The following is a 25,722-nucleotide window of genomic DNA, read 5'->3' as shown; positions in this document are numbered from 1 at the left end:
GCTGTGTGTAGGATGGCAACTCTACAGAAATGATCTCTGATGCACTTCTCTTTCTCCAGTTAAGTAAGTACAAGTGGTTTCTTTGGAACATTGTTCATGGTTTCCACAGTGGACATTGCAATGCAAATCAGCTTTAGGTTTTTCTGCAGGAAATAAGTCATCTGCAACTGGAAAGTCACACGCTTACTTCTGAAATAGTGCTACAGTTAAGCCAATGGATAGCCAAGAGGCAACTCTGCACAAGTGGTACTGTGTGGGAAGGAGACAGTTTAGTGTTTGGTAGGGGTGACAGTGACATCTCGTAGACCAAAGCCTCTCACTTGAGCACAGAAGACTTACAGTGAAGGCTACCACACAGGAAGGAGCATCTTTAAGCATGAGTAGGTATAACCCAGAATATTACTATTTCAGCACATCAGCTGGACTTCACAGGACTAAGCATACTGATGTCAGCTTCTACTTAACAGTTAATATAGGCACCTGCAAAACCATGTTCACCACCGCTGTACTAAACCATGTGATGACACAGCATTATTTCCAGGTAGGGACAAGACCTTAGTTACTGTAACAGTTCTGTGTCCAGATTTTGCTAAGGTAGTTCATCAGTATCCTGCAGTACTTCATCTTTATCAGAAGTTGGCTAGATTATTAATAGACTCATGTAATGCAAGCTGTGGAGTCATTTATTTTCAAGATGGAAAATACACAAGGAATCTCCTCATAAATAAGGTTTTAGGTGGTTGGTGTTTTTGTTTGTTTGTTTGTTTTACTTATTCTAATTATGGGATACTGACCTCTGAGTCTTTATGCAATTTTTATTTTACATAATAGTATTCAAATAAATGGAAAAGGGCATTCATGATTGAATGTTTTAAGGAAAGAACATATCAGGATGTGTAGGACTGTCAATATCAGAGAAAAGAATGGTGGCAAAGTTGGGCTAGCTTTAGATTTGCTTCCTTTTTCCTAGCTCCAAAGAAGGCTAGGAAATGGGAGACTTGCAGAATCTTCTTTGGCTGCTAATTCATGCAGGAATGAAAATGGAACACTATCTGGGAAAAACCCCCAACCAGCTGTACTTCTTTGGGATCATGGAAAGCACAAAACATGAGAAAAATGCTAATTCTTGATAAACACAAACAACATGACACTCTGCATTACAGCAAACTTTAGGGAAAGGACAGTTAGAATTCACTTTTAAAAGACCAAGCTTCTAACTCATCAATAACATTAGATCTGTCAGAAAGAAGTACACAGCTGTGATTCTTCATGGTTTATCTGTTTGAAAGAATTAGCTCTCTGAAGTATTGCTTTCATTGAAACAGTTTTCATTGCAAAGACTTTCGTGACTTGGCAATCTGAAGTATCTGGAGACTGTGTCAGTAATTCAAATACACGCATCAGACCATTTCCTTCCTTATACCAGCTGTCCAAAAGGTTTTGGGAAAGTGATACTTGCTTTTCCCCAAACATCCAATAACACAGAGCAGACATGCAGAAATACAGATATTTTGTACAGGGTACAAGCATGAAAGTAAAACAGGAAGGGAAGAACAGAAAAACAGATCTAAGATTCAAGAGAGCTCTCCAAAGAAAGCTAGTTTTTATGGCATATAGGCTGAAGAAGTTACCTCCTTTGGTTTGCATTGCAGCAGCATAGTTAGGCCTGACCTGAGATGATGTCCTTGTCAGTTTTCCTAGGGACCATGCAGATATTAAAAATAATAATTAAAAAAAATTTCAGATGAGTTCAGCAGATGAAGGGAAGTAGTGCTCATCACGCCTCAGACACTGAATTCACAATCTCAATTCAGTCAGGATGAAGGCAGCACACTCCTTCACACTTTGGCTAGCATGAGAAAGGAGAGATGCAGAAGCAACGGTTGCATTCCCTGAGCTGAGATGAAGGGATGTGGCTGCCTCAAGAACAATGCTGTTGGGCTCCAGAGAAGTTACATCAGCCACCACTAAGGCTGTCACTTATTTATGGGCTCTTAAGTGAGATTAGAAGTCATGGGGGAAAGGAAATAGACACCTTCCACTCCCAAAACTGACAGGATTTAGGGGTTTCTTAGGGAAAATAGCCTCACCATCACTATGCCAAATTAGACAGAAATGGAATTAAAAACATGAACGTCAACAGTGAGGTATCTGGAATTAGAAACCAAGACCCACCCGGTTCTCAGACCTTAATGTCTTAATTCAAACAACTTCAGGAAGAATCTTTTGTGCATCTCTCCTAGGAGCCATCACAATGAAGTCAGTGACTATGAGAAAGCAGATGATGAAATCATTAATATAGTATGTACACACACACATGAATTCCTTGGAAATAAATCTCAAGTTTTGAACCAAATAAGGATGAGAAATGATACTAAAAGGTAACGAAAATGTTCATCTGGACTGAGGTAATTTCTATGCATCTTGATCCATAAGCAATGAAGAGATACGTTCAACTGAGCAGATGCTCTTGACCAAACTTTATTTCCTGTATTCCAAACTGGGATGTATAATGGGGCAAAACCAAAGAGAATCTGTGGCTGAGGAGAAGCACAAGCCCTCCAACTACTTCATGGTGCTGCGTTTTCCCTCTGGACCAGGACCAGGCATGCCAGGTTCAGTAGGCAAGCGGGATGGTCAGCCATGCTATCCCAGACCCAGAGGTGCTCACTGCTGTGCTGAGGTTCCTGGAGCTCGTGACGTGGAGCATGACAGGGTTCCCACTGTGGCAAGAACCTCATGCACGAAACTTCATGAGTTGGAGACCTGATCGGTTAAGACCAATATTTTTCAATGTGCAAAGAACAAGCTGTAAACTAGGAAAATATTCTGATCACCTTATGGACAGGACTACCAGCTCAGCACAAAATTTACTGTGTTTCAGGTTGCCCACTAGAGGTATTCGATCTACGGTCAAGAATTTATCCCAGTCCTGATACTAACCTTTTCCAAAGTGATAACGAGGAAAAAAAAAATATTTCCAGGGCAGTAGGTAATTTTTGAGTTCGTGCAAAGCTCTTCCTTTGGCCATCAAAAATGCCTATCAGGTTATTCTGTTTGCTTTTTAGGCTACATACAATACCTTAACATTCAAGCTGATACACCTTCTCTGTACAGCTTTAGTTTGGTGCATTGATGGAGTGAGAAGGTTCCTATTTTACAAGCACTGCCTAGCCAAGCTGTCACACAAAGCAAGCAGTGTAGCAAGAATGACTAATGAATAAATCTCAAAAAAAAAAAGGGATGTAAAAGGATGTTTACAGATTTCCACATGGATGTGGTCTATTATGAAGCTATAACTTCCTATCTATTGAGTGTTTACTAGAAAGGCTGAGAATTAAGGTAGAGTCTTTTGTGGACAGGAAATGATCCAAGGAAAATTAAACAGATAGAGCAATTCACCATCAGAGTGGGAGGAAACACTTTAACCACTAAATAACCAAAAGCTTACATGGTACTAGAATACTATTTAAAATTAGGAATAAAGATTTCTGTTAGTCATGTACTTTCTCAAGACCTTGTATGAGACTTTATCCAGCCTTCCTTTACTTGATCAGATGGCTATAAGTTCCAATGGGAGTTTGACACATTAACAGCTGTAGGATTAGATACATGCATAATTAAACACAAAAACACATGATCTGATATGTATGTTTTAAAAGCCTATTCATTTTAAGCATGATTGATGAGATAACCAGAGATACATCCACACTTAAAAAAAAAAAAAAAAAGAAGCATTACACACCCATTCACAAACAGAGAACTTACAGGAAATAATATGCAGTAATATTTCAACCCTAGGCTCACACCAAATGGTCAAAACACCACTTAATTTTTTCCTGTAAAAATGTCATGAAGCTGCTTTAATATAAACAGACAGCACTCAGCTTGGGGAAGAAAGATATAATCCAGCAAGATTATATATTTAAAATTTCAATCTCTGTTTTATCAATTACAACCTAATCTAGATTTCGAACAGCAGAGTGATATGTTACGTGTGGCAATTTGAATCTAAATTCCACAGGAAAGGCACTTCCCATCTGCAGCTGAGCTCTCAGTACACACCCAAAGGCTTCGCTCGAAATCTGCTCTTCGGCAGCCAGCAATAGCGCTGCACATGTAGCCATGCATGCAGCGAACACAAAGAGCTGTTAACTATTCATGATAAAGAGAACCTAGCACATGAAAAGGGACTGAAAAGGGTTACATGCGGCCATAGGTGCACTGCTCTTACAGAAGTACCCTGAAAGAATACCACAGAAGGGCCTTTTCACCAAAGAAATTGCACTGGCAATGCCTGGTTCAAGTCCCACTGATGTCAAATTAAGGTCTGTCCATTAACTTCAGCAAGTTCCCCATCAATCTCCAGATTTCTGTTATTAAAATAGGATGACAAAGAATCTAGGCCTAGCTTATAGCTGAGGCTGGCAGTTTCATCACCCTGCAACATGTAACTGCCTGCATCAAATCTTACATCGTCACAGGAGGGTTTATAGCCCTCAGTGCTGCGAAGGAAGCTCCACGCGGGAGTGGAGTATCACTGGTTCTGAACTGGATACGAGGCAGTTGTTAATGGTGCTGCTTTGATTTCCAGCTCCTGTATTACGTTCATATAAGCATAAGTTCATCATACATGCAAGCATCGTGTAGGTCCTGTTACCCAACAAGCATATATTTTGGCCAAATTACTAAACTGTAAAATAATTAAAAAATATGCTAGCAAAATTATTTTTCATTAACAATCACCAGACAGGGCATCAGAATATTCTGGGGAAAGAAAAAAAGGAGAAGGTTTAGTTCTCTCTCATTTCCACCCTTCCTCTTGTCACTCCAGAGCTAAGTAGCGTTAAGTTTTTGGCTTCCTTACCACAACAAAGCTGAGACTCCTCTATGTTTTTGCCTAGATAAATGTCAGCTTGACACACTACCAAGGAATGAAACTTGTGCTATCCATTTATATTCAGAAAGGCAATAAAAAAATACAAAATCAGGTTTTGATTTCAGATCACTGCCACTACAAAACAGCGAAAATGAAACAAAACCAAATATCTAGTTACTTCGGGGTTATTTAAAGTGGGCTCAATCTTAAAGTTACACATCCAGCATGGTCAGAGACCAACAAACAATGGCAGCTCAGGAGAAGTGAGCGATTAGATCGTGAATCTATATATTGTAAATGATGACAGATGCAAGTTTATCTAGGAGTTTCAAGTGTCATGGCCATTTGGAATTGAACTGAACATGAATACAAAGACAACTACAGTCCTTACCCAGAATAAGCATACTTTTATCCTGTGTTATAGTTGCAGGGTAGCATGGAGTTACCCAAGGCAAAGGTCTGAGCATTTATACAGCAGTTGCTGCTCAGAAACCCATGAGCTGCAAGCACGTACCCCAACTTACCCCATACTGACTTGTTTCCTCTTAATGCCTTGTTTCTCTTAAGTGGATAGTGCTCCCAACACTCATTTAATGGAGGCAATACTAAATAAAGATTGTGTTGAAAACACCTTTAAAAACTTTTGCAACCAATTTCTTTTTTGCACGCATGCACTGTTGGCAAATATCTTAGAAGTTAATTGCCCAGTTGGAAGTACACAAAAAGGACGAAACTGTACTCATTAGGATACACAGAAAGAAAGCAATAAACAAAAGCTCCATGCATGCTTAACAGAAAATTTTGAGTTGTTCTTCATCTTGCTGGTCAAATTTAAAAATAAAATTATATCAACTCATTAGAACTCAGATTCAGAAACAAACCATTTAAAAGTACTTTAAAGGTTAAAAATAAGGTTTTAGACTCATACTAAAGATTTTTTAACTTAAAAGAGAAACCAAAAACAAAAAAATCCCAGAGGCTTTAATTAAACACCTGAAGTGCTAATTTCTAGAATAAAATAGAAAGCCAGCTGGAAGCACTAATAAACATATTGCTAAATTAAAACTTATACATCAACAACATAAAGGTAATCTCCAGTGTGGTTCTCCCCAGAAAAGAAACAAAACAAATCCATCCATTAAGAAACTGCTATACACAACAGTTTTTGTCCTTGAAAAACTTACAAATGGTTATGTCGCACAAAAATGGGGCAATCTAGCAGTAATTTTGCCAAAGGAAATGCCTCTGAAGTTGTGGCATTTCACATGCTTGCAGCCTGCAAGGCTCAGCTTAAGTTGCAGAAGACCAAGGCTGCATTCCCAGGCATAGAGAGAAGACTAGAAAAGCAACCCAAACCAATGAACTACTAGAGGTCAGACTGAATTAAGAGAAATCCTCCTGGCTTGTGCAATGAAATCTCACTGAGCCCCCAGAAGACATTTCCATGCTTACATTGACTGGTGAAGAAGTGAACAGAATTTAAATTTAATTTGGCCAAATCTAGCTCTGATTAGTGCTACTGAAACACACACAATAAATTACTGCATGGCTTCAGTAGCCAAGATGATTCCAGCTTTCTTACAGCTGCCAGTGACGTGTAGTAGAAGCAGAGACCTTCAGTAAATACTTGAGTTTGGTGGAAAACACTGTTTCCCTTCTATCAAAGCCACACAAATTTGGCCTGAATAAATTCACAGGAGGAGGGGAGGAAGAAGCCGATGGTGGCACAGAGACGCTGACTGAGAGGAAGAGTGGAAGCTGAGCTCCTCGTCTCGCTGCCCAATGTCCTAACGTGAACCACTAGATAAAAGGAGCCAATTCCGTCAAAGAGGCAAACACTTGCTGGAATTAAGCCCTTCATTTTGTTTCCCAGGACTAGAGAGGCCTGAGGACTCTACAAAAATACAGACTGATGAGACCAGGATGATGAATAAGTCTTTACAAGAAAATTGGGGGGCAGGGAGGGAGAGCCCTTTCTCCAACATCAGGCACCACACACCAGCTAGCCACATCTCTTGTCTCATTTTACAAACTAGTCATTAGCGTTGTACTGGTGTTCTCCTTCACAGCTACAGAGTTTAATCTCTGAATCTGACCTGCCGCTGCCACAAGCTCCACCAGCAGTTTGCACCTCGCGCGGGGTGGAACAAGCTTCCCCTCTGCACCGAGATACGAATCCAAGCTCACTACACTATTTGATCATAAATTTTGTCTCCTCTGCCCAGCTGGCTTCCCAAGAGTTATGATATTTAAGACTACCGACAGAAGAGAGGCAGCGGGGGCTTATTCACCCGTCCGTTTTAGCGTGGCTGCCTCAGCTTTGCCCTGGGCTGTCATGTCGGAGGACCTCATGCTTTCCCCTCTTTCCAGCTCATCACACCCTCCACAGAGGAAGAGGAAGAGAAGGAGCCTCTTCTGTGGCTCTGGCCACACGCCTCAGCACCAGCTGAGCCAAGCCATAACCACTGGCCTCATTTTAACAGGGTAAAAAAATCAAAGAGCTAGCCCAAGGCAAGAGCCTGACAGCACCAAGGAGTACATTAGCAAGTGCACTGCTAGAATCTCCCTAACAATAAGAAGCTGAAGTGTCAGAACACAGACTTTACTCAGGCACCACACAAATACTACAAAATCAAGTGAGGAAAAATTGTGAAATAAGCTGTCTGAGGCAACATAATTTTTGTAATACTGTTTTCTGTATTATAAACCATAATGATACTCGTTTATAAAGTCGTCTGTTTCAAAAGTTTGAAGCGGTAGGTTTACACAAAATTTTCTTTCAGAAAGTGGAAGTCTGGCAATTTTGACCTGATTTTGCCATTTACGTGGCGTCTGGAACACTGAATAAATAACCTGATGAAAGGAATCTCAGCTGAAGCCTATACTCTCTCATTTCCACTTCTTCGAGCTTATTCTATAGCACTTCAGAGAGCTCCAAAACATCACAGTGTCTCTATCCTATAAGATACAGTACAGACACAGCTGCTCCTTGGGATTTCAAAAATAATTAAAGGCAAGATACAACAAAGGAAGTATGGAAGAAAGAAAAATGAGACAGAAGCAACATGAGTCTCTTGCAAACAAATACATGCACATTCAAGTCTGTTAAAAGGTGTACCTTTTTCCGTGTTACATGTTTATCTTCACTACAAAGCTAATCTGATGGAACAACCCCAGAGGCCTTTTATTCCAAGAAAGCAACATGGCCAAAGTTTATCCATTTTGTTACAAATTTGCTACGTTTCAACACCCTCCCAGAATTTAAAGTCTTCCTGTTTTTTTAAAAAATTGTGGCAGGGATAACGTCTGATTAAAATTAAAAGAAATGCTGTGGTTTTGCTGAAAGTAGATTTATATTTTACAGGATTAAGTTTACAACCACTGCTTGAGCTGTTCATTATTAGTGGCAATTCAGAAGCTTCCCGAGTTATATTAAGGAAAACACTACCAAACAAATAAACAGCAGCAGCAAGCCCAGCCAAATAAAAAAGGAAGGGAAGGCAGATTACTTCACTGTAGGAGGAGCTGCCCTGACTTTCTGGAAGTCTAAAACCACCTGTAGTCTGTGTAGGAGCCAAAGAGAGCTCTGATGGAAAGGTCTCACCCTCCCTGCACATCACTGCTTTAACCCAGAGACACCCAGAAGGGCGAGGGGACATAACCACGGAAACATTTAGGCATGGAAATCAAGTATCGCACATCACACACTCGCAGTGTCTGTCTGAACTCTGTTAATAACATATGCACCTGATAAGGCAGAGGTTGCTTCTCCCCCAGCACACTGGTGCTCCTCAGAGAGGTCAGCTCCAGGACCTCCGCACGCTTCTCGGTACCCAGGTCCTAGCGAGCTGCAGCCAGGAAATGGCACTTCAGGCAACACAACACCGAGAGGGAAACCCACAAACAGTCCCCTTCCCCCCACGGCACGCTTACAAGAGAAAACCACTTCTTACAGGAATTGCCTGTATGTCCCACAAAGGAGCTGACAGAGGCATGACAGATGACGCACATCGCCCCCCCCAAGTCTTCGCCCCCAGAGCAGAAAGTTACTTCTGAAGCACTTAAGTAATCACAAACAGAAAGCAATAGGGTAACATCAGGCTGGAGATGGAATAATTCGTGCACGGATACCATACTAATGATTAAATATATTAAGAGAAACATGTATTATTTATGGATGAAATGCATAACTTATCACCGCTACCGTCTAGAGCATTTACAGTTTCCAGAGTGAGGGAAATGCTTATGAAGCACAAGTAGTTTGTCATTTTATCAACAGCTCTCAAACCTCCAAAAATACTTTTTAACTACATCCATAAAAATTACAGACCACAGCCATGTTTGCCTTGTGATTACTTGAAAGCTAAATAAATCTTCTCTTTGAAGCAGAAACAAGGTTTTTGAAGTTTTTACCAAGTTTTTGGCCACAGATTTTATATATAACAGCACGGATTTAAAACTTATTATACCCCGACCAGGATTGTTTTTGGAAACACCCTGCTTGCTTCTTGGATGGGTTTCTGTTTGATTCAATCACAGTAATTGTACAGCTCTCATAGTACTCAGAACTAGTCAGGAAAAGAAAGAATATTGCAGAAGTTTCCATTTATAGATCACTGGGCTACAGTTTAGTGATCTTGCAACCAGGAGTGGGAGAAGTCATTCTCTTCTTTTCAGTATCACATGGCAGAAGCAATTAGAAAGAGCCTCAAATTACATGAATTCTCTTTTCCTGATTTCATATATGTGCGTGCGTATATATACACGTATATATATACACTCTTATCTTAAGCCTTTAGATCACCCTCAAGTCCCCACTCTGAAAAACTAACACTACATTTACATCTTCAGTCCCATCTTTGCAATCAGAGACTTCATTAACTGCATGTATTCCCTGTGTTTTGTTTGGAAAAATTACTTCAGGACCACATCAGTCCTGAAGAAACAGAGGCCCAGATTAGCATCCCTTCCAGAAAAACCCATGTGAAGAGATGGCGCTTAACAACATCTGGCAGCTGCTGAACCATCCGGGCAGGTAAGCTGCTGGTGACGGGAAGGTGGGACGTGACTCGTCTCATTTCTGGATATTGCAGTCCCTTAAGAGGCTCAAACTCAAGAAGAAGAGGCATTACGGAAATTAAGCCACAGTGGAAGGAATAAGTTTTCCTATAAGCAGGTAGCCTGCTGAAGTCACCATCATGAGAAATCAGTGGGCCAGGAACGTAGGTCCATTTCTCTGTACTCTGTTATATGCAGCACAGCACCTAGCTCTGCTGTATTGTTGGTAATGGTGTTAGAAGGGTTATTAAACATCATGGGTAAGGTTCTATTACAGTCTAATTACAAAGGAGGTAAAAGAAGATTCTTTGTCTCCTTCCTGTCTCCTGTGGTATTAAAAACCCTTTCCAAAGCACCAGGATCTGGTTAAGTCAGAGACTAGCTACTGGATTTGTTGTGCCACAGGTATGACCCAGGTGTAGTAACTCTGGCTTTTATTTAATATGGAGGAGAAAAAAAAAAAAAAAAAAAAAAAAGCTGTGTGATGGTACCAGCAGAAAAGGAAGAAATGGCCCAAACTGAATTCTAATATGCAAATTTTAAATCCCAAACCTTAAGGAAAAAAAAGCAGCAATTTACATTTCAGGGTACCTGTAGCTTCCCAACATGTTGCTCTTCATTGCTTAGGAAACCTTTACAACTCTGTAGACCTTTTGTGCTGAAGTTGTATGTGCTGAGTTCAGGCTGAGTTTTCTGAGGAGCTGCAGCCAAAACAACCCAGTCACTTCCAAGAATGTAGCTGGGCAAAAAAAAAAAAAAAAGAACCTTTTATTCACAGAACACAGGGCATTGAAACTTGTCCCAGCGTAAATGCTTTTCACTCCCCAACTTGTGAGTACTTGAACTTGGAATCCCGAGGTGGCTCTTCCACAATGTTTTATCCATGGGTTCATATAAGTCAGGTGAAATAAAATCATCGTCCTGACCACTGTTTTGCAAAACCTACCCATTAAAATTAGGTATGAGGGAATGGATGGCCAGTCTGCTAAATCGAGGGACAGAATTAAGACTTCCGTCATTTGATAAGCACAAGTTTCAACAGCACTTACTGGTACAAAAAGATGGTGTTGGGATGTGCAATACTTTCATCTCACAGATGTAACCAAGTTCAACCAAAGCCCATCAAGGACTCTTATCAGATGAAGTCTGAAGAGATACTTACTTGAAGGAGATCAGAGAAATATTTAAACTTCCATCATGGTCCATGTAATTTTCTTGAGAAACTTTTGTTTCTACTCATCAAGGATATGAAGTCTATCTATAAAATATACTGTGTTCTACAGCTTCTTCCTTTCCATTCAAAAAGGCTGGTTCTCATTTTAATACAAAGCAGAATTAAACTGCAATCTCAGCTTAGCATTAATGGGGACAGCAAATATAGCAACCTAAGATAGAGTGCCTATAACATACGTAACTTATCTGTACAGAACAAACTGGCAGAGCAGTTACATCTTTAGCAAACCAGACTCAATATAAAAAGGATTTACTTGCATGCAAGAACATTTGCAGTCTCTATGCAGTTCTAATTTGAATAGATTTAACATTTAACTAGTTCAACCACATTAATCCTTGAGCTCCAGACTCCTGGAAAAGTATTTATCATTTTTCATTTAGAACTAAAAATGACATTTGCAGCAACAAAAGGTGGAATTTCAAAGAAATGTATGCAAATTTTAAAACATCACTATCTAAATAAATATGAAAACCTCCCAACTTTCTCAAAAAAGTAAGACTCATAGCAAAGCTACACTTCTCTCATTTATATCAGAATGAGTTTTAAGCTTTAAAAGCCAGAACTTGGTGCAGCTTTTTCTTAGATAGGAAAGCCCATCATTTTTGAAGTGTCCCAATTGCACAGGCTAAATTGCAGCAGTAATGATGAAATACTCCAGTCAGAAGGAGCTTTAGATTGAAAATTTAAATGAGAAATCAACTCAGTGCAGTTACTGATAATGCAAGTTAATTAAGAGCATTTTTGAACATTTGTCCTATTTCTTCACTGTGATTTCCAGGTTCGCTAAAGAGTTTCCTATTGTGCTGCACACCACGCTCCAGGCTACAGCAATAGCTGCCCTTTATGCAACTCCTTTATTTGGTCCTTTGAATTTTAAAGTTTATCTTGAGATAAAGGCGTAGAGAAATGGATTAAAGGAAAGTGTGTTTTACTGCCATTATGCTTGCTTTCCTAATGGAGATGGGCAGATGGGTGTTGGTATGGCTAAATTCATCTCCAGTTGTCTCCCATTCCTTTCCACTATTTACTGCCCCCTCCCCTCTGCTGCAGACCACAGCCTTCCAACCCCCCCCAAATGCAAACCCCTCTCCCTCCAGATGTTAATCCAAGGAAGGAAAAGACCATGAAGCAATTGAGAACAAAGACAAGAGCCCTAAGCCTGTACCTCCCTCACCCCAAGCTAGTTAAAAAGACGCAGAAGTGTTTTGACATTTTACCAAGTGTACACACGGATCAGCAGGCAGAGAGGTTGCCATCTTTTCTTATCCTGAGTAACTCCCATGTAAATTGCCATGGCACCTGGCCCGCAGTTCTGGTTCGGCGCAGTATAACTTGCTCTTCACCTTGATGTAACTTTGTCTCTCTCACAGAGGGAGACTCACACAACAGCTCCACCATCACTGCGGCTGGCAAAATTTCCTTGGAAGCCAAAGCATCCTCTCTGCTTCAGACAGATGTGACAGATAACTCTGCCTTCTGCAACAGGGTCTGATTCTTCAAAAATAGCCCATACATTGGTTTGCGAAACCGAGTCTTAAAGTGTGTCTCCTATCAGCTTCATCAGATCCCCCCACAATACACTGTAGCCCCAGTAAGTCCAGGTCTTCTCCCATTCCCTGGAGAGCTGCAGGAGAGAGGAGGCTGTCTCCTGCTCCCCACGTGGAGAATCCCCATCCCTCTCCAGCAGGTAGCACTCTACCTGCCTGTCACTACCTCTCTCCAACAACTTGTCTTGAAAAACCATAGCAGCTTGAATGAGTCTCAACTGACTGCTGGGCCTGAACTCAGATATTCCTTCACTGCCCAAATCTCTTCCCTCACACTTTACCCAAAGCACCTTTCTTTTTTCCTTTTTTTTTTTACTCTCCCAGGCAGACCTCAGAAAAATCCCATGTACAGCAACTTTCGCTCTCTGTACTACATTCAATTTGCATCTCCCGGATAAAAATTCTCATCTTTTCTCCCACCAGTTGAAATTTCTGCTGCCAACTCTCCTAGCCCTCTTAATCAAGCATGTTTATCAATGTACTTGCAAGTATTCACTCTGCAAACGTACGTGCTTGGTAAAGCAAAGGTACACGTAGGAATAAGTTGCCGAACAGAATTACAACTTGAATGAGATATTAACCTCCCTCCTGCTTCTCTCTCCCCAGTTCAACCCCTCTCCAAGGGCTTGTATCCTCCTTCTGCCTGCAGCCACCTTCATGACTCTTTTTCTAAGCCATTGTGTCCTCAGCTTGGTTCAGCCTTTCCATATCTCAGCTTCTTCACCTCTCTCTCACCAGCCTCATGCTCAGACTAGGATAATGCAAAAACCATTTTCACACTCTTTAAGGACAGCCCAGGTAAAACAAAAAGTTCTGCCCTGCCACACCCCAAGCAGGCACATTCTGAAATATCAAAATGCGTACTACTACATTTAATTATAACACAACCAAACAGCTTTCTGGTCAATGAACTTACGGCATCTCTGGTGGTTTTGTTAAAAATTGGCTTCAGTCCACTCTCCTCTCTATTACACAGTACTGTGGGTTTTATGCTTGTTTCAAGGGTATGTTTTTTGCTTCAGCTTCAACATTTCTGCCTTCTGCAGACTCTTTCCTGTCCTGGCTGTATTTTCTGTCTCCACCACCTCCTCCCTAGAACCTTTTCTCAGCCTTTATTAAAAAAAAAACCACCCATATTCTCTTCCTCACCTCACCCATGCTCAGACAGACGCCCACTGAAACTCCCAGGCTTGCTTTGTGATCCGCCTGCTGCCCCCTCTGCTTGAGAGCACTCCCAGGCAGCTCTGCTCCCCCAGGCTCCCTGTAACACACACTGCGGGGGGGAAGCAAGCCCACCCGGACACCGCTGCTCTTTCTCCTTTTCCTTCAAAGAGCAGCACTCCACCAGAGTTATATTTCCTTTGAGAAAAGGGCCGGCTGCAGCTATGCTTTCCCAGACAGGATCAGTCCACCCCAAGTAGAGAAACAGGTTTTATTTCCAAGCAAATAAACAACCTCCACTGAGGATGGGAGGAAAGCAGCACAGAAAAGGAAATATTGCACACATACCATTTCTGGTAAATCTTTGTCAGTGGATCTTAATTTCTTCACTCCATGCAAAGGCCACCCTACCAATCCACTTAAATGTTATTTTGTTTGCAAGAAACAGCATCTTCTTCCTCAGCACTGATTTCCTGACTTTGGCAGACTCGTAGGAGGGTTCAAAGTCCCTTTACTGTCCACTTCCTTAGCAAGCATGAAGCCTTCCACTTAACCACTTCAGCTTTCTGTGAGCTCTAAAGATCAGGAGATACACTACTAAAATGCAATTTGCTTGCAAGTAGGCACAGAAAGGATAAAGTGGAATAAAAACCTGCAAGTAATGGTTATTTCAAGGCTCATGGCTGGTGCTAAGATCCCTCATTTTGTGGATAAATACTACTTTTTCTTCAAAGATTGAACAGCACAAGCAACATCTCCCCAGACTGTTCCACTAATGTCATTTTTACTCTGAACACAAAGTAAATCAATGTGGTTTTCGCTCTGGTTCACTCCCTGACCTCTCCAACAGAGCAGCGGTCAGACACTCCAACTAGCCTGGGTTGCAGTGATTTTGGGGAGTGGAAACAGTACATTGCTATTGCAGGCCAGTGGATTGGTAGGGGGGAGGGCAAGGAGAAACATATACAGATAAATTGAAATCCCTTTTTTTAATCCTTTTTATCCTTAAAAGTGTTTGGAAATCATACAGAGCTGGCATTTCCTTCTTGTAGGCTTCAGCGGAGTTTTGCAAGCAAGATTTTCATTGTACTGAGACACAACAAGATTGAAGTGTGGGTGTCATTGAGCTCCACAGGTAGAATGAAAGTGGTCTTAATAAAACAAACAGATGGCAGATGGCAGAAAATTTCAGTTATTAAAGAAGTGAAACCCTCAATACTGTGGGCATCTATCATCTTTTCACAGCGTTTTTGTGGCATGGATGCTTTGGTCACACAATAGTACAATATGTACTATTGTAATCTTGCTTAAAAGCATCTTTCCTGGACTCTGAGTCAAGTGGACTAGAGCTGTATTTCATACTTTTTTTTTATTGAATAATTTTTTCTTCACATGCTGTTTTAACAGATGAGTGCCTCCAAAATGAATTGCAAAATGAGTACATCTTCACAAACACACACTACTGCAGTGAACCAGCACAAAACCAGCACACTAACAATCTTAAATAAAAACAAGCACAAAGACAGAATAAGACCAAAGGACTGGACAGTCCATTTGGGAAACGCTCCCTACATCTGGAGTGAGAGAAGCTCCACGCAGCGCTAACATCTGCACAAGCTGGAGGGAAAATTTATTTCCCCCCCTCCCCAGAAAGAAGCAGAGAAAGAGGGAGAAGAGGAAATGGCAGACGGCAGATAATCTCTATTTTACACCAACAGACAAAATGACAATGGAAAAGACCACTGTCCTCCGGAGACCGCAGGAAACCAGTCACAGGATGTGCCCCTTCCAATTCAGTAAGTTAAGTGGACGCTCCAGCTGCTTGAGTTCTGAAATACAAATGGATTTTTCTTAAAGTTGCAACCACAAGCAGCATCACATTTTGCTGACCCTCTTACGAGTCTATTTGTATGTTAAGAATATGAATGTATTCTTAAATAAATATACGTATATTTCAGTCTAGAAGCAATGATACAAAACCTGTTTGATATACATATAGCACTCATGACCTGGTTTACTTTGTTTCATTAAGCCCAAAGAAGAAAACCTCTCACAGACATATCTGACCTGGTTTTTTTTTCTTTTTAAAGAAGAAAAAACAAAATTGCAAATCCAAATTCCATCAAAAGGCTTTCACATAACCTTTTCTCAGAGCACAGTATAAATGTTTACCCACCTCTCAAAATGTCATCAATGTTGTGTTGGGGACACACGGTATGGGCACTGAACCAGCTTTTATTAATACAATAATGTTAACGGCACGGGAAATGGTTGTGTTTTTTTTTCTTTTCTTCAGACTCCTTAAAGTGTTTAATCAAGTGTCCAACTACTTCTGACCAAGGGCTTTTCAGGTTTTTCAGTGGAATTTTTTGCTTTTTTATTATAATTCATAAGCAGCTTATACAAGCACACCAGGGATTATATGAATCAAATGCTATTTTGTGGCTTTAAAAATATTTTTACTTCAAATAAAAATCAATTGCCAAGCAAGATCTCCTCTCCCCTAACCTCCACTCACAATCCTTTCCCCTTTCCTTCTAAAAAACAGGGTGGTAGTAACAAAAAAAAAAAAAAAAAAGGAAAAAATTACTTTTCCCCCTGTAAATAAAATAACTTTTCAAAACTCTATCTGATAATTTATCAAGTCTGTCATGCTTAATTCAAACAGCCATTATAACACTGAAAACCAGATATTTTTTTAAAAAAACAAAGAACTTTTCCTTTTTATTCATATTTATAAAATTTTTCTGACTGCCACATTGCCAGCTGTTCAATGACTGCCTTTATGCCTTATATTTTTTTGCACTCTGTCAGTACAAACGATGAAAAAATTTCAATGCACATTTAGCAAAGGATTCATCTACAAACACCTCATTTAGCAAGTGAAAGTCATATGTGGTTTCTTCCTTGCATGTCTTCTGTGCATCCTATAATATTCCTTACCAGCACAAGTGCATTTCATACTATCCTATCACCCCCATTACAAGCATTCCAGAGATTTATATATTTCCCTGAAGTCTCTTGCTGAGAGTCAGAAAAGGATGACAATGACTTGATGAGTTTGTGCTTTGACACACAGGGGGGCCTCCAAAGAGTTTTGAAAAAGTGTTTTACCCACTTATTTTTAAACAGAAGATAGACTAGGTTATAAAGTTAAGAGAAATTAACCTGAGAGCATTAACTCTCAAATGAGATGAGGGAAGTGAGATCATAGGACTGGAGCTCTTCACAGAAATTCATGAAAAGGGGTGGTGATGGTTAATTAAGATTGTGCTGATAAGTGCCAAAAGTCAAGTTCTCAATTTCCCCTACACCTTTCAAGTATAATTAGGTTTAAAATAAAACAGAGTAACAGTGCTGACAGACACAGGATTGCTTGTTTATGTTCTGACTCTGCTTTGTGTTACCTGCAAAGGACAGTAAAGTTTAATACATATCCATTAAAGAGTTGCTTTGCATTCTTCAACTGAAAAGCTCTTAGCATGGTACAGACCAGACTCCTAACTACTGATGTTCAAAAAAAAAAAAGAAAAAAAGACACTTTGGTCACCCAAAGCCACATGGTATGAGCCAGAAAGTTAGAAAAATAGAAGTCTTGAGTGGTAAGATGCTGCAGGGTGCCAGGCTTCCTCCCAAGGTAAGACACGCTGTCTCTAACCCACTCAGGAAGCCAACCTGTGGCTCAGACCATTTCCCCCCCACGCGTACAGCACCGTCCCACTTGCAGGAACAGAGAGATGAGGAGCCTGCAAACGCCTACAGTCCGAACCTCACCGAATTTCCATTCTGCATTGTGCCTTTCTGGTTTCTCGCTTGCACAAAGGCTGGTTTGTCATCTTTGCCACAAGCACTGCAGGCAACAGCGAATTAGTGCGGTTCACATGTGCTGACTTGCAACACCAGTTAGTAGCAAGACCTCTCCGGTTATCGAGTGTGCTGCCTCATACCTGAACAATATAAAGCTTCACTCCTCGGCTTTTGCTCTCCCCCATGTCACTGCAGATTCATATTCAAAGATCAATTAGACCTATTTGCATGACAAAAGTATTAAGCTTATGAAGCATGCACGCAAACACTAGGCTTTCCAGAGCTGTTACTGGTTGTGCCACTTGCATTTACCTGCCTTCCCGCAACCTGCCCGTGACTTCACTGTGATGCAGTTCTTAATTACATGATCACACAGAAAGTTCTCCATAAGAGCACAGTCTCCTTCAGTGCCTAAAATGGCTGATGCTTATTCATTCAATGTGGTCATTTAATACTTTTTTTTCTTTTTGACATTCACTGTCATTTCATAGAATACTCTTCCCAGCCTGCTCTGAAAACACAACCAGTTCACTCATGGGTCCCTGCACTGCTCAGTGCCTGAGCTTTCCCTCACAAAGCATGCATTTTTTTATAGCATCCTAAGACACCAGGAGTATTATGGGCACTTTATGACAAAGAGAAGATAAATTCAAAAGTGTTCTTTATTTAGGTGCCCAGTTTGAGACAACGGAGGCCTGACTATTCAGTATACTCACAGCAATGAGTCCATTGACTTCTTTTGCAGTTGCCCGTACTCGACACTTCTCCAGTCACCCCACAGTCTATTAGCATGGCTATGCAGAAAAATAAGTCACTTTTCATAACCGCGTGTGCTTAAGTGAATTCTCTTTCCCAGATGCCTAGCAGATCCTTGCCTTTTCCTTCCTACAAACTTCCCCACCTCTTTCACATGGTACCTCCCAGCTCCTGCAACAGATGAAGCTGTGATTCAGCAGGAGCCAATCTCTCCGTTACTGTCTCTGTCTGCTCCTGCGTGTGCTGAAGGAAGCAGGGATCTTCTCAGCTGAACAGTCCAGGATCACATCATGCAACTAAAACCCAAACTGTAACACACATACACTAACGCTGCAAGCACTTACGCATCCTTGACTTAACAAAAAAAAAAAAAATCATGGAAATGTTCTTTGAAATGAGGCTATTTTAAGACTTAAAGGCAAACTAACCTTTCCTATCCCCTGAGAAATTTTCATCACATGAGTGCCTGTGATTAATCGGCAGGCTGATGCACAGTCTCTCCTTTTTAAGCTCAGGAAGAAACTGGAAACTTCACGCTGCTTCTATGTCTGTGCTAACTAGAATTGAGGGGGAGGGCAGGGGGGGTACACAACTTCATTTATCAACAGATTTCATGGGTTGTTGCTACCAGAAGAAGGGAAGAACCCAAGCCCTCAAATCCTCAGTTCAGCTACCTCCAGATCAGACAAGCCAGACTCTGGAATCCATGACTTCTTCCCTGACCTGCTTGAAAGTCTTTTCCCTGCCATGGCCTATGCAGAGAGGCTAGAGAAATTGGTCAAGTTGATTAAAAAGGAGAGAGAATGGGAAGGGAGTACACAAGCAGCCTTGAAGATGGAGATGGCTTTTACAAAGAGGCAAACTTTGCACAAAGTAATAGTGTATTTCACCAGCATAAGTAATGCAGGCAGGAATAACAGACAGGCTTTCAGGACCTGTGCCCTTTCAGTCTTCTGCTTGTCCACGTACACTGAAGATAATAGAGATGCTCTGTACGAATACTGATGTCAGCTGCATATTAGAAGCTCTCCAATGACTGAAGTGTAGAAGAGAGCAGTTGGGCATGTTGGAGATGCTCCTTCCTTGAATCCTCTGGGATTCATTAATGACCTGTATTCACTGTGTCCAAACTTGTACCGTTAGGGCAGGAATGATTTAAGATCCCTTCCCATCCTACGTTTCTACAATGCACAACCTTGTGCCACTCTCTGAAGCTGTCCTCAGAAAAGCAAGATTCGTAAAACCTTACCTTGCACCAGCCCGCCCTTATTTCAACATACCTATGTGCTTTGTGGTTTAAGACCTCGCCCGAGTCAAGGCTGATTTAAATACATACATGTTATGGCAGTACTGCATACAGACACTGCAAAAAGCCAAGTGAGATACTTGGTAGAGATTATGGGCAGACGCTCCTCCCACTTAGCACCCATTACTGAACACTGCTGATGTACACGCTCTGACAGCAGCCAGAAAGCTTTGGGCACATGTTTGTATCCAAGCTGACAATAAAAGACTATTCTTTGCCCTACCAGTACTTCGGAAAAACAATTTTCCTTACAGAAGCAGTAGGTTATTAGCACAGAAGTATTGGCAATACTTCAGGAGCAACACATCTCCAAATACTTCACTCTCCTTTATGAGGAATGTAGCAAGTCTCTCAAAAAGCAGCAGAGCTATTGCAACTGCAAGCTCCTCACTCTCTGAAGTAGCTGTGAAATGATCTGTTCTGGACATGTATTAGCAGCCCGCACAAATATACAACACAGGGAAGATAATAAAAACAAATTACTATGTACATGATATTTTCCTTCTAGACACTTCAGCATAGCAGTTTAGGTAAAGATGACTAGGAAGAAAAGAAGGGGTTGTGCTGGAAGCGAGTAACCACAGCTAAAGCTACTGGAGTTTAGGGTGCCGTCCTCTCTGTGGTGAGGGTAGATGTCCACACCGTAAGTGCCAGCAGCTCAGCCAGCCTACAGCTGTCAGGATGCCTTTGCACTAAAATGTCAGCCCAGGTACTCTAGAAACAGCAGCGTGGACAGATACGCACACCCCCCTTACCCTTTTCACCAAGGGCAGGGCCAACACCCCAGTCTGAGCGAGCTGCCCAGGCGTGAGCAGCCTGCAATAGGCAGACACATCCCCTCTGCTCTCTCACAGGCTCCTGTACTTAACAGGAGGGTAAAACCAACGCAAACCATGCCTCAGTGTAACTATAAGGGTCCGACCCAGAGCTCTGTACAGAAGAGCGTTACTTAATCGTGCCTATGAGGGTGGCAGCCTCTGGCAGAAGGGCAAGCCCCAGACCAATAACACATTTAAAAAAAAAAAAAAAAAAAAAGAAGAAGCACTGCCAAATCTTGAATATATAGAGCCCTCACATGGGCAGATAAATCCCTTTCACTCTTATCAGCTTAACAAAAGAAAATATCAAATTAAGCCAAGGTGGCACAATTTGTCCTGACTTACTCAATGAGAACTAATGCAGGATGCTTACCCACAAAAAATTGAAAAGAGTAAGAGATGATTAACAAAACTGACAAATCATCTGATGTTTTAACAGGAACTCCCCAAAACCACCAAGTTTCTCACCCCCCCAAAATTGCAGCAATAGGTTTCTTCCTCCCCCCCCACTCCTCCTTACTTCTTTTTCTCTAGAAGATGCATTTATCTTGAAGTCCAGTAAAAGCAGAAGTGCAGAAAAAAGCAGTGTGATGACTGGTATCTTTGCTGCTGTTGAAAACACAGAATGCATATGAAGGGTCAGAGCCACTCTAAGTGAAAAGGGCTGGCCCTAGTCAAAACTGCTAGATTAAAATGCAGAGATAGAGACCTCAGCCTAGAAACAGAACAAAAAGTTTTGTCTGCTCCCCTTTCTTCTCTTTTCAGTCCCAAATTTCTCTTATACCAAATGGTTCCATAATTGTCACTGAAATCAGACCAGCAAGACCTTAAAGGGACCAGGCAGACAGTTCCTGGAATGGAGAGCAAGAGATAAAAATGAAACTTCACTTTTAGGATGTTAAAAATTCCTAGGAAGAAGAGATTGAAAATTAGTTTTACATATGCTGCATATTACCCATGTGAATTTAAATATAGTAAGGCATTATTTCTGGTTACACACAAGTCAACCATTTTTCTGACAGACTTCAGGAAGAACATTACTCAGACGCAGATGTCACTAAAATGCTGCAACTGACTGGTAGAGCAAGTCTGGGAGATTGCTGGGTATGCCTAGAAGGCAAACTAGCTATCAGGTTTTAAAATCCTCTACTGAGCATTACAAGTTCAAGTGGCTTGGGTTACTTTTGCTCTATAAAAGTCTGATAAATAAGCCTACTGACAAAGATTCTGCATTTTTTAAAAAAATTATCACTTCAGGTATCAAGCGGCTATATTTCTGAACTTCCTAGAAAAAAGGGTCACTGAATTTAAATACCAAGTTGTAATCACCGGGCCAATGAAGCTTTTTTTCCTACTGATGCGTGTTCCTGTTCACTCCCTTACTTCCTAGTCGCTTGGATCTTTGAGCCTTCCCTTTCACCTACCCTTTTCTTCCATGTCTCCTGGTGCCCTAAGGAGATGAGAGAAGAGCTACAGCTAGTCGACCAAAACATCCATGCTGACTCAGTTTGGCAGCACTCAGCTGTCTGACATCCATAAGCAATGAGTTTGACTGTCCCTCCAGGAGGGTTAAAAGCATGGTATCTCCTCTGCATACCTGCCTCTCCTGAAGAAAATTGCTCATGAAGATAATTCACAGCCATCTTCAAATTTACTCCAAGAGATAAAAAGGCTCCAAGTTTTGGGGACAACTGAAAGAACTGTGTAAGGTATATGCCTACAGGAAATCCACAATATACAAAATCCATGCTTTTAACATTTATTTCTTTTCTATATTAAAAAACACACTATACTCTTTAATACTTTTTAAATTTTGCAATATAGAGTCAACTGTATTGTGTGGTCTCTCACACTACAGCAAGAGGGATGGGAGACTGCAGGTACAGTTTCAGGAAGCCATAAAAGTGGCATAAATCTTCAAGTATTCATTATGTAGGCCTGAAGAATTTATTCTACTTTATATTATTAGGCTTAGTTTGTTTGATAAAGATTCTTCCTAAAGAAAGCTAATTTGTACATAGAGAAAAAAAGAAATGGTATTAAAAAAATGAAGCAAAGAAATCCAACCCACAGGTGCCAATAAGGAACTTAAAATTTATTTTGGGAATTCTGGCAACTCATCATAAATGAACTCTCATAGGAATACCAAAATTAGGTTAGCAGTTTCTTGTTAACATCAGGTAAAGGAGAAAAAAAAAACAACACAAAACCAACCCCCCAAAACCCCGAACAACTACTGCCCAGAAGGTTTATGCTGTTTTTTCAGGGCTCAGCCACTGCTGACTAGTAAAAATCATTATCCAGGTCTTTCTCCCCTTGGGTCAAAAAGGGGTCAGGTTAATTCTTTAACATGTTCTCCTGCTCCCCCAAAAGCCAACCCCCAAACCCAAAGAAAAAACTGTTTAAAAACAGTTATCTACATATACAGGCAATGACATGTACTATATCTCTAGTCCAAGCATGTGGCATGTACTCAGGTTTAAGTGCACCAGCAAATGTAATTTCCAAAATTAAAGTTTAGAGATTAAGTTATGAGACCCTCCCTACCCCTCTTTGTTTTGTTTTAATACATTGTATCCCTTGCTTTGCCTCTTCAGCAAATGTGATAATTGGTTTTAAGTTGCTAAAAAGTAATTCTTGACAAGATTGACACTTGGAAATTCCTACAACAAAGAACCAGAGGGAATAAGGAGACACCTTAAACCAGCAGCCAACACCTGATGTGCTTAAGGTCAAAAACTAAGGTGCCGCTTTTCAAGCAGTAAGCCACCACAAGCTTGTCAGAGAATAAAGTCACAAGAGGATGGAAAATGGAAACGAAAAAATCTGACTCACATCTATAACATGAAAGGACCATTTCTGACATTTTTGTTTAATACACATATTGCACACAAGCAGCGGGTGTGCTTGAACAGCCCAAGGTCAGCTAACTGGGAAGGAATCCGCATCTTCAGGAGGGTATGGTATTTGGCTGGGGAGGGGAATTGGTGGGCTTGGGCAGCACTGCTAATGCTTTAACTCCTGCAAAACAGAGGAGAGAAAGTGGTTTTAAATTACTTATTCCTCCTAAATAGCACACTGGGATGGCCTCAAGGGCCTCATACTGAGCAATGCCCCACTCCTTTTACAGAGGCCTTTGCGTCTTTAATTTTTTTTTTTTTTTTCCAGAGAGATTAAAAATTATATACAAAGAAGTCACTGTATTGCTTGGAAACATCTGCCAACATTAACAGAAGAAGAAAACTGAGAACATTTTTAGGATCAGCCTCTATTACACCCATCTATGTACCAGCAGTTTCAAAACAGCACATATTAGCCACAAATCAACTGTACCAACTAGCCTTCCAGACAGCGCAATCAAAATACATATATTAAAAATACCTGAGTCAGACTAGTGGAACCAATCTTCAACATGATTTGAATATCTTAGATTTAATTAGAAGGTGTTAACAAGCACACATACACATTGATTCCATAAGAAAAGGACAGCAACTTTTGAGATCTTCAGTGGCAGCTCCCACCAGTCTAGGTTAGATCTCAGTGGCCCCATGAACCCATGTAACATCTCCAGCTCCAAACTCCAGCCCCTTCTTCCTCTCCTCCAAAACCACTGCAATATTTAAATATTTCGGGTTGATAACACTTGCTTCCAGTCCTACCACCACCCAAACTTTACTCAAATGAGTGGTCAGGGAGAGGATGCAGCAGACCAGAGTAGGTACTGATCTCCTGCGCTCAGTTCTGTTGCCTCATCCCCCAGAGTTTCTACCAAAATAACATACCTTACACTCTTTGGAGAAGGACCCCTTTTGTGACTTCTCTAGTTTGCTAACAACAACCTAAGTTGTCTTGCATAACCGGTTTAAACAAATATTAAGTACAAGCTGATATACATCCCCCTCATCTTCCCACTGAAACTATTTTACTCAAGCTGCCACCAAACACCAGAAAGCTGGTGAGCTTTTCACACGACTTAAAGAAAAACTGGAAGAAAAATTCAAAATGCTTGAAACTCTCACCATCTCCCCCACAAGAGCTTATATATGGCACCAAGCGACCCTAGTTTCTGACTAAAATAAAAGCAAATAAATAAAAGCACGCAGCCTTCCGAGATGGTCAACCTCACCTGAGCAGCCTTGGTGAGAGCTGTTCTCCAGCACTGCCAATAAAACCCGGAGAAGGTCTGTGTGCCAAGGGGTCCAGGGGGAGCATTTATTACTGTCAACAGGCAAAACTCCACATTTCTCCACATCCTATAGAGATCAGTTTAGTAGTAAGCCTCCGCTTTGGTATAGCTCTTGCACACCATCCTTCTGCCACACAACGATGCCTGCGTAACCTGAACGAGCTGTGTAACCCAAGGTTCGTTTCCTTACCAGGAGGGGCTTCTTACCTCTGAGCCCCAATCAACTCAACCTACAACGACAACTGTACAGAGTGAAAATATACAACTAATTCTCTGGGGTAGGGCAAAAAATAATCCATCTTTTTATTTTTTAATCGCTGTGAATATAAGCAGTTCTGCAGCATTATGATCAGAGCATTGTGAACACCCATTAGTTCAAGGATAAACAGCTCATTTGTGTTGGGAGATGAGAGGATTTGCAGGGAAGGCAAGGAAGGTGAGCAACAGAGAAGACTGAAGTAAGTAAGCATGAAGACAGGATTGCTGTAAGCAGGGTTGTGGGAACAAAATAGGTGAAAGAGGGACCTCTAAAAGAGCCTCTGGCAGTCACAGGCAGGGCCACACAGCTAGAACAATTACCCAAAGAAAAATCACAGGAGGAAAACAGTGGTGGCAACAGCCAGCGTAGGAAGAGAGACTTTGAAGAAGTTCCCTGGTGGGGACAAATACTGAAGGGAGAGGGGAAGGGGGAAAAAAAAAACCAAAACCAAAAAACAACAACAAAAAACCAACCCTGACAATTCCCCTCCCTTGTCCACCTTCCCAGCTCAAACCTCTCTACCACTGCTTCCTTTCACACCCACTGGGCTTTTAAGGTTTCTTTCTTCTTTGCTTGTACGAAGATCCCCAGAAGGTCCTCGAGGCACAGCGACTGTTCAGCCCAGCCTCCTCCCTCACCGAGTCAGTCACTATTCACTCCACACCCCAGACACTTACTTCACCACAGCTTTTCGGGAACCAGAATTTCCTA

At 41.2% G+C, this 25,722-nt stretch overlaps 1 protein-coding gene across 8 annotated transcripts in view; it reads right to left on the bottom strand.

The window, feature by feature from the left end:
- FYN (FYN proto-oncogene, Src family tyrosine kinase) overlaps window positions 1-25,722 on the bottom strand; it is a 139,442-nt gene that overhangs the window by 101,987 nt on the left and 11,733 nt on the right. The window contains exon 2 of one of the 8 annotated variants that reach the window (XM_075046795.1): window positions 10,517-10,676. The exons of 5 other annotated variants lie outside the window; for them this stretch is intronic. The gene's annotated coding sequence lies outside the window, so the exon portion shown is untranslated. Of the gene's footprint in view, window positions 1-10,516; window positions 10,900-25,722 lie in introns of those variants that run through there. 2 more of the 8 variants (XM_075046793.1, XM_075046794.1) reach the window with 2 other exon arrangements.

Source organism: Buteo buteo, chromosome 15 (assembly GCF_964188355.1).
Source record: "Buteo buteo chromosome 15, bButBut1.hap1.1, whole genome shotgun sequence".
Taxonomy (NCBI): domain Eukaryota; kingdom Metazoa; phylum Chordata; class Aves; order Accipitriformes; family Accipitridae; genus Buteo; species Buteo buteo.
The sequence above is the reverse complement of the archived record's forward strand: the minus strand, read 5'-3'. Positions and strand labels throughout refer to the sequence as shown.